The sequence below is a fragment of the Myotis myotis genome, unplaced genomic scaffold (genome assembly GCF_014108235.1).
Source record: "Myotis myotis isolate mMyoMyo1 unplaced genomic scaffold, mMyoMyo1.p scaffold_m19_p_34, whole genome shotgun sequence".
NCBI lineage: Eukaryota > Metazoa > Chordata > Mammalia > Chiroptera > Vespertilionidae > Myotis > Myotis myotis.
The window spans coordinates 1,025,831-1,033,162 of NW_023416340.1; the positions used below are offsets into that span (position 1 = coordinate 1,025,831).

General features: G+C 50.4%; 1 long non-coding RNA gene across 1 annotated transcript; it reads left to right on the plus strand.

Moving 5' to 3' along the window:
* Positions 1–187: 187 nt before the first annotated feature.
* On the plus strand, positions 188–5,071 carry LOC118652798. The gene is made up of 3 exons (XR_004966703.1): positions 188–912; positions 1,966–2,157; positions 4,817–5,071. It is a non-coding gene; the product is annotated as an uncharacterized LOC118652798 (long non-coding RNA).
* Positions 5,072–7,332: the final 2,261 nt, after the last annotated feature.

A 7,332-nucleotide genomic window follows, 5' to 3' on the forward strand; every position in this document is an offset into this window, starting at 1 on the left:
CCTGCAATGTGTGGCCGTGTGGAGCGGGTGAGGCGGAGCGAGGTGAAGGGAGAAGCTGCGTGGCTGCTAGGGAGGCAAATACATCGTCTTTGTGGCTAGAGTGGTAAACTACTGGTGGAAGGTGCTGGTACCTTCTCGGATCCCCCCTCTAGCAGGTGGGAGATGGTGCAATCCAAAATGCTGTGGCCTTAAACCCCGCCCCCAACTGGGCCCTGGGAGGTGCCGGGGGCTTCGAGGTTTTGTCTTCCCCTCCCCGTCCCACTCCGCGGGCAGGTGTCTGCGCCCCGAGATGCCCTCCACGGGTGTGCGGGACCCCCTTTCCCCGCTTCGCTCCTGATCTACGAAACTGGGGCCGTCCCAGAACAGCCTTTAGGAACAGGGGATTAATTCAGCCGATCATGCAATAAGCATGAATTGGGCGCCTGCTGTATGCAGGGGCTTGCGTTTAGCTGGGCTTTGGAGACCACACTTTCCAACCACTTTCCTGTCATCTAGACCAACCTGAATCTCTCATTCCTTCTTCCAAGTTTCCAGCAATAAGAGGAAAAATAACTAATGATAAGGTTAGCGAAGACCATTTGTTTATTGGAGCTCAGAAACGCCCCTTATTTAGAACAGGAGCTGCCATTCGCTGACGTGCCCCTCCTCTCCTCGCCGTGATTGGCTGAGGGGTGGGCTAGTGAGTCAGGCGGGGCCAATCATTGTGTCCCACTCAGAGTCCGTGAGAGCCTTTCCCTCAGTGTTTGCATCTGGATTTTGGGCGCAGGAGTCCTTTTGCCTGTGGCTGGTGGTGAGGCTGCGGAGGAGCAAGTCCAGAGCTCCCTGTGGCCACGGTCCCACCCCGGAGGGGAGCATGAAGCGGACCCGGGGAGAAGCAAAGAAGGAATGGCGTGCCCTGGTCGGTTTAGCTCAGTGAGTAGAGCGTCGGCCTGCGGACTGAAGGGTCCCGGGTTCGATTCCGGTCAAGGGCATGTACCTTGGTTGCGGGCACATCCCCAGTAAGGGGTGTGTAGGAGGCAGCTGATCGATGTTTCTCTCTCATCGATGTTTCTAACTCTCTATCCCTCTCCCTTCCTCTCTGTAAAAAATCAATAAAATATATTTTTTAAAAAGTTGCATGGGACACACTTATCCTGAAATACATATTTTTGCTGTTCATCTGAAATTCAGATTTAACTGAAGTCCTGTATTTCAGTCTGCTCAATCCGGTGACGCTCGTCCCAAAGACCCTTCTCTTCCGAGTCAGATGCTCTTCGTGACCTTGCAGGGGACTCCCTGGGCCTCTGGTTGTCCCACGCTGCAGCCCAGCAAAAGTCTTGGTAGTGACTTCAAATCTTCTGAGCTTTAGGAAGGACCCATAAACGCATGCTCAACCCCATGATCATCAGGGAAGTTCCAGTTAAAACGACAACATACCATTTCATATCTATCAGCTGGACAGACAGCATTGCCAACACTCCGACCTGTTGAGACCCCACCGTCTGGCGAGGGCGCTACTCCTCTAACCTGACCTCCTAACGCTCTCCCCCCTGCTCTCTCTGTTCCGGCCACACCTGCCTCTTTGCTGTTCCTTGGCCGCTGTGGCTGGTTCCTGCCTCGGGGCCTTTGTCTTACCTCCTCTTCTTCGGATCCTCTCTCCACAACAGCCACCTGGCCTTTGCCTCCTTCGCCTCAAGCCTTTTTCAAATGGCGTCTTCTTTCGAATTTCTTGTGAGTGTTGTTCTTAGTATTCCATTTTCCTCTGTATTTAAAAATAAGCTTCGTATTTGAGAATAGCTTTAGGTTACAGAACAGTTGCAAACATAGAACAGAGAGTTTCCACATACCCCACACCCGGCTTCCTCTGTTCTTGACTTTTTACATGAATACGGCACATTTGTTACCACCAGTGAACCGCGATTGAGACATTATTGTTAACCGACACCCATTTTTTAGTTTTTGTCCAACGTCCTTTTTCTGTTCCAGGGTTACGTCCGGATGTCACCTGACACTTCGTTACCACGTCACCTGGTCGCCCGTGGACTCTGACAGTTTCTCAGGCTTTCTTGTTCTGACGACCTTGGCGGTTCTGAGGAGAGCTGGTCAAGTGCTTTGTAGAGCAAGCATGTCAAACTCTCCGCCCACAACGAATATTTTTGCGGCCCAGCCAATAAAACGGTAAGAAATGTTTTAATAAAAATTTTGTAACTTCATTTTTACAATATCTTGTTATACATAATTATTAATAGCGAATGACAACGTTCGCTGATGACTGATTACTACAATCGTGTTGCATTCATTTCCCTTACGCGCCTTACGCGCAGGTACACCATTTCTCTCACTAATACCAGCAGTGAATATGTCAGCAGCCGATGGCCACGTCATTCGTCTTGGACTGACTTGTTTGGTGTGCGCAGCAGGAAATATTTCGCTTTCGGAGAACAAGAGAAATAGGTTTATTTGCATTACACTTATTAATGTGTACAGTGATTCAGTGTCTGGTAAGTTCATGTTCAAGAACAAATATTAATTTTTATTACAACATTCTATTATTTTAGGTTAACGATGACTCATTTGTTTCAGACCTTTGTCTTCAGCACGCCTCTATCGAAATAAACCTACGTTTCCATGAAGATTGAAGCTTTTGTTTTTTTGCGGCCCCACAGACACTTACACCTTGTTTATTTGGCCCGTTAGCCTTTGAGTTTGACACGCGTGTTGTAGAATGTCTCCCATGTGGTGTTTGTCTGATGCTTTTCTCCTGATTAGACTGGGATTATAGTTTTCAGGGGAAGACAGAGATAAGGTGTCGTTCTCATTGGGATATGAAGGGTACATCCCATCAACGTGACTTATCCCCATAGTGTTCACCTTGATCATTGTATTTATCAGACTTCTTCAGTGTAAGGTTACTCCGCCCTCACTGTACTACTCCCCCCACTGTGCTACTCCCCCACTGTGCTACTCCCCCACTGTGTTACTCCCACCACTGTACTACTCCCCTCACTGTACTACTCCCCCACTGTGCTACTCCCCCCACTGTGCTACTCCCCCCACTGTGCTACTCCCCCCACTGTTCTACTCCCCCCACTGTACTACTCCCCCCCTGTGCTACTCCCCCACTGTGCTACTCCACCACTGTTCTACTCCCACCACTGTACTACTCCCCCCACTGTACTACTCCCCCCCGTGCTACTCCCCCACTGTGCTACTCCCCACCACTGTGCTATTCCCCCACTGTGCTACTCCCCCCACTGTGCTACTCCCCCACTGTACTACTCCCCTCACTGTACTACTCCCCCACTGTGGTACTCCCCCCACTGTGCTACTCCCCTCACTGTACTACTCCCCCACTGTGCTACTCCCCTCACTGTACTACTCCCCCCACTGTACTACTCCCCCCACTGTGCTACTCCCACCATTGTGCTACTCCCCCCACTGTACTACTCCCCTCACTGTATTACTCCCCCCACTGTACCACTCTCCTCCCTGTACTACTCCCCCCCACTGTACTACTCCCCCCACTGTACTACTCCTTCCACTGTACTACTACGCACAGTCCACGCTTTAAAGTGGAGCATTGGGCTTCCTCTCCTTGAGAGAGTGCTGTCTGCATCAATTATTTGGAAATCCTCAGCACAGGAACTCTGTCTGTTCTCCCCCATTTGTTTACTTATTCAATCACTCCAATTTTTTTTTTAATCAGTGTGGGCTTGTGGATGTTTATTTTACGCTATGGGTTATAATCCAGTGCACAGTGTTTATTTTGTTGCTCAAATTGTTCCAGCTTTGACCGTGGGATACTCTTTCGGTTGGCTTCTGTATCGTTGGACACCCCCTCATCGTGTGTGTGCATGCGTGCGCGTGCGTGGTTTAGCACTTTCTTATTTTTCCAGCGCTATAAGATGTTCCAGACACGTCTTGTACATTTCCTGCTCCATTCCTAGAATCAATCATTTCTCCAAGGAGCCCTGGCTCCATTTGTTGGAGCATGATGTTAGAAATGAAGCACTGAGCCCAGCTGGTTTGGCTCAGTGGATAGAGCGTTGGCCTGTGGACTGAGGGGTCCCAGGTTTGATTCTGGTCAAGGGCACATGCCCGGGTTGTGGGCTTGATCCCCAGGAGGGGGTGTGCAGGAATCAGTCGATCAAATGATCCTCTCTCATCATGGATGTTTCTATCTCCCTTTCCCTCTCCCTCTCCCTTCCTCTCTGAAATCAATAAAAGTATTTTTTTTTTTTAAAGAAACTAAGCCCTGGGCTCTCTACTTTGCATTATGCTAGTATTTTAGTGATTGCTCTATGTACCTTTATTTTATTAAAACATTTAAAATTGCTATTTAGCCGAAACCAGTTTGGCTCAGTGGCTAGAGTGTCGGCCTGCGGACTGAAGGGTCCCAGATTCGATTCCGGTCAAGGGCATGTACCTGGGTTGCGGGCACTTCCCCAGTGGGGGATGTGCAGGAGGCAGCTGATCGATGTTTCTCTCTCATCAATGTTTCTAACTCTCTATCTCTCTCTCTTCTCTCTGTAAAAAATCAATAAAATATATTTAAAAAAAATAAAAAAAATAAAATTGCTATTTAGAGAGAGGGAGGGGGAAAGAAAGAGAGAGAGAGAGAGAGAGAGAGAGAGAGAGAAAGAAAAACAATGATGTAAGAGAGAAACATTGATTGGTTGCCTCCAACCGGAGATTGAACCTGCTACCTTTTGGTGTATAGGATGATGAGCCAACCAGCTGAGCCATCTGGCCAGGCTGAGTTGTTGCTTTTGAAGATATCATTCTTTGTGCTGTCGTGATGCAGCATTTCTTAAAAGTTTTCTGTTTCTGTCTCCAGGATTTTCTTTTGAGCTGTCCTCACCCGCTGCACACGTCTTAAGGTACTTGGCCGGCCAATGGCACGTCCAGGTTGCCCGGCAGTGGTCGAAGAGGAAGTCTGCATTCAGATACGCTGAAAGGAGGAGCTGAGAACAGACTGACTATGCATTACTTCCCATATCCGATATAATAAAAGGCCAATATGCAAATCGACTGAACAGCAGAATGACCGGTCGCTGTGACACACACTGACCACAAGAGGGCAGGCGCTCAATGCAGGAGCTGCCCCCTGGTGGTCAGTGCGCTCCCACAGGGGGAGCGCTGCTAAGCCAGAAGCTGGGCTCCATGGGGAGCGGGCCTAAGCCAGCAGTTGGACATCCCCCGAAGGCTCCTGGACTGCAAGAGGGCGCAGGCCAGGCTGAGGGACCCCCCTGAGTGCACAAATTTCATGCACCAGGCCTCTAGTGTTTATATATAATTCTTTTCTGAAGCTCTTGAGAATCAGCCGCAGACCAAATGCCACTTCACCTCTGGACTTCAATGTGAATTTCCTAGAACAAAGGCGCTCATCTAGGAAACCACAATACAGTGATCACTATCAGGACATTTCATGCTGATACAATTATTTAATCTATGGACGTCATCAAAGTTTGCCCATTGTCCCAATCATGTCCTTTACAGAAAACAACAGCAAAAGAGTTTTATGTTTGCCCTAGCTGGTTTGGCTCACTGGATAGAGCATCGGCCTGGGGACTGAAGGGTCCCAGGTTCGATTCCAGTCAAGGGCATGTACCTTGGTTGCAGGCACATCCCCAGTAGGGGGTGTGCAGGAGGCAGCTGATCGATGCTTCTCTCTCATTGATGTTTCTAGCTCTCTATCCCTCTCCCTTCCTCTCTGTATAAAATATATTAAAAAAAAAATGAGTTTTATGTTTGTTTGGCCACCCAGCGGGGATCACATTTTCGCAGTCCTATTGCTTTAGTTCCGTCTTTCTTCTGTCGACCACATGGACATTTTGGGAAATTTCATGTTGGTTATTTGTACAATGTCTGTCAAGTTGGGTTTGTCTGACGTTTTCTCGTGACTAGGTTCGGGTGATACCTTTTTAACTTTAAAAAGGTGATGTCACAGCAGGAATCCTGTGTCTCCTCAGAAGGTAGACCTGCAGTTTGTCCCATTCCTGGCGATGGCAGGGCTTCGCGCTGTGACATGACTTTTTCATTTTGTGACAATAAGTCATCGGTGGGAAGACACTCCAGCACCAGGTCAGTTCTCACCCGACCTTCGCCCGCTTGCTTCGGGTGACTTCATTTTCGCACAGATTGCCGCCAGAACCCTCCGGTCTGAACGACGGTGTCCTCAGAGGCACGGAACTCTCTCTCTCTTTTTTTAATGAGCAGATTTGTGTGTGTGTGTGTGTTTTTTTTATAAAAAATATATATTTATTGATTGATTGATTTCAGAGAGGAAGGGAGAGGGGGAGAGAGAGAGAAACATCAATGATGAGAGAGAGGCATTGCTCTGCCGTCTCCTGCACGCCCCCGCTTGGGGATGGAGCCCGCAGCCTGGGCCTGTGCCCTGACCGAGAACCTTACCGTGACCCTTACCGTGACCTCCTGCATCTCAGGCTGATGCTCACCCACCCAGCCACGCCGGCCGGGCAGGGGCACGAGCTCTTCAGAGGAGGGGGCGATCTGTCTTTATACAAATCATAACCCTCACCTTATCTTTCCCCCGGAAATGGAGGACGGCCTAACCTCAATTCTGTCACTGGCCCTGTCCCCCCACAGCAAGGGCAGGGACCACATTTAGCGAAGACGCTTCCGCGGGTCCCCATTCGCGTCTGTGGCCATGAGGCTGCGGTGCCTGGGGCTCTGCACAGGTGTCTGCTGCTGCTTCTCCCTCCTGGAAAGGGGGTCCCGGAGCCAGCCCCCCAGAGGGGGTGGCTTTGTGCTCAGCGGGCTCCTTGCGGGGGTCGTGCTGGGGTGCGCTGATGTGGTTTATTCTACCCGCCTGGTGACACCCCTGCTTGTGGATGGCGCTGATGGGGACAGGGACCGTGAGCCTGTCTGAGCCAGTAGCGGCTTGCGTCCCCACAGGGGCAGGTGGAAGCTCCGCGCGGATGGAAATGGGGGCCGGCCACAGCGGCCCGAGGCGCCCACCAGCAACACCGGTGCTGGCTCTTGCTCTGGGTCCTGCTCTGGCATCACCTGGCGCCTCAGGCCTCACCTGACCCCCACTGATTCCCGTTTTACAAATGAGGAAACAGCTGGCGTGGCTCCGTGGTTGAGCGTCGGCCTATGAACCAGGAGGTCACGGTTCGATTCAGGTCAGGGCACATGCCCAGGTGTGGGCTCCATCCCCAATGTGGGGCGTGCAGGAGGCAGCCGATCCATGATTCTCTCTCATCATGGATGTTTCTCTCTCTCTCTCCTTCTCCCTTCCTCTCTGAAATCAATAAAAATATGTTAACAAACAAAACAAAACAAATGCGAGGAAACTGAGGTTGCAATGGACAGGGGTGCACAGAGTGG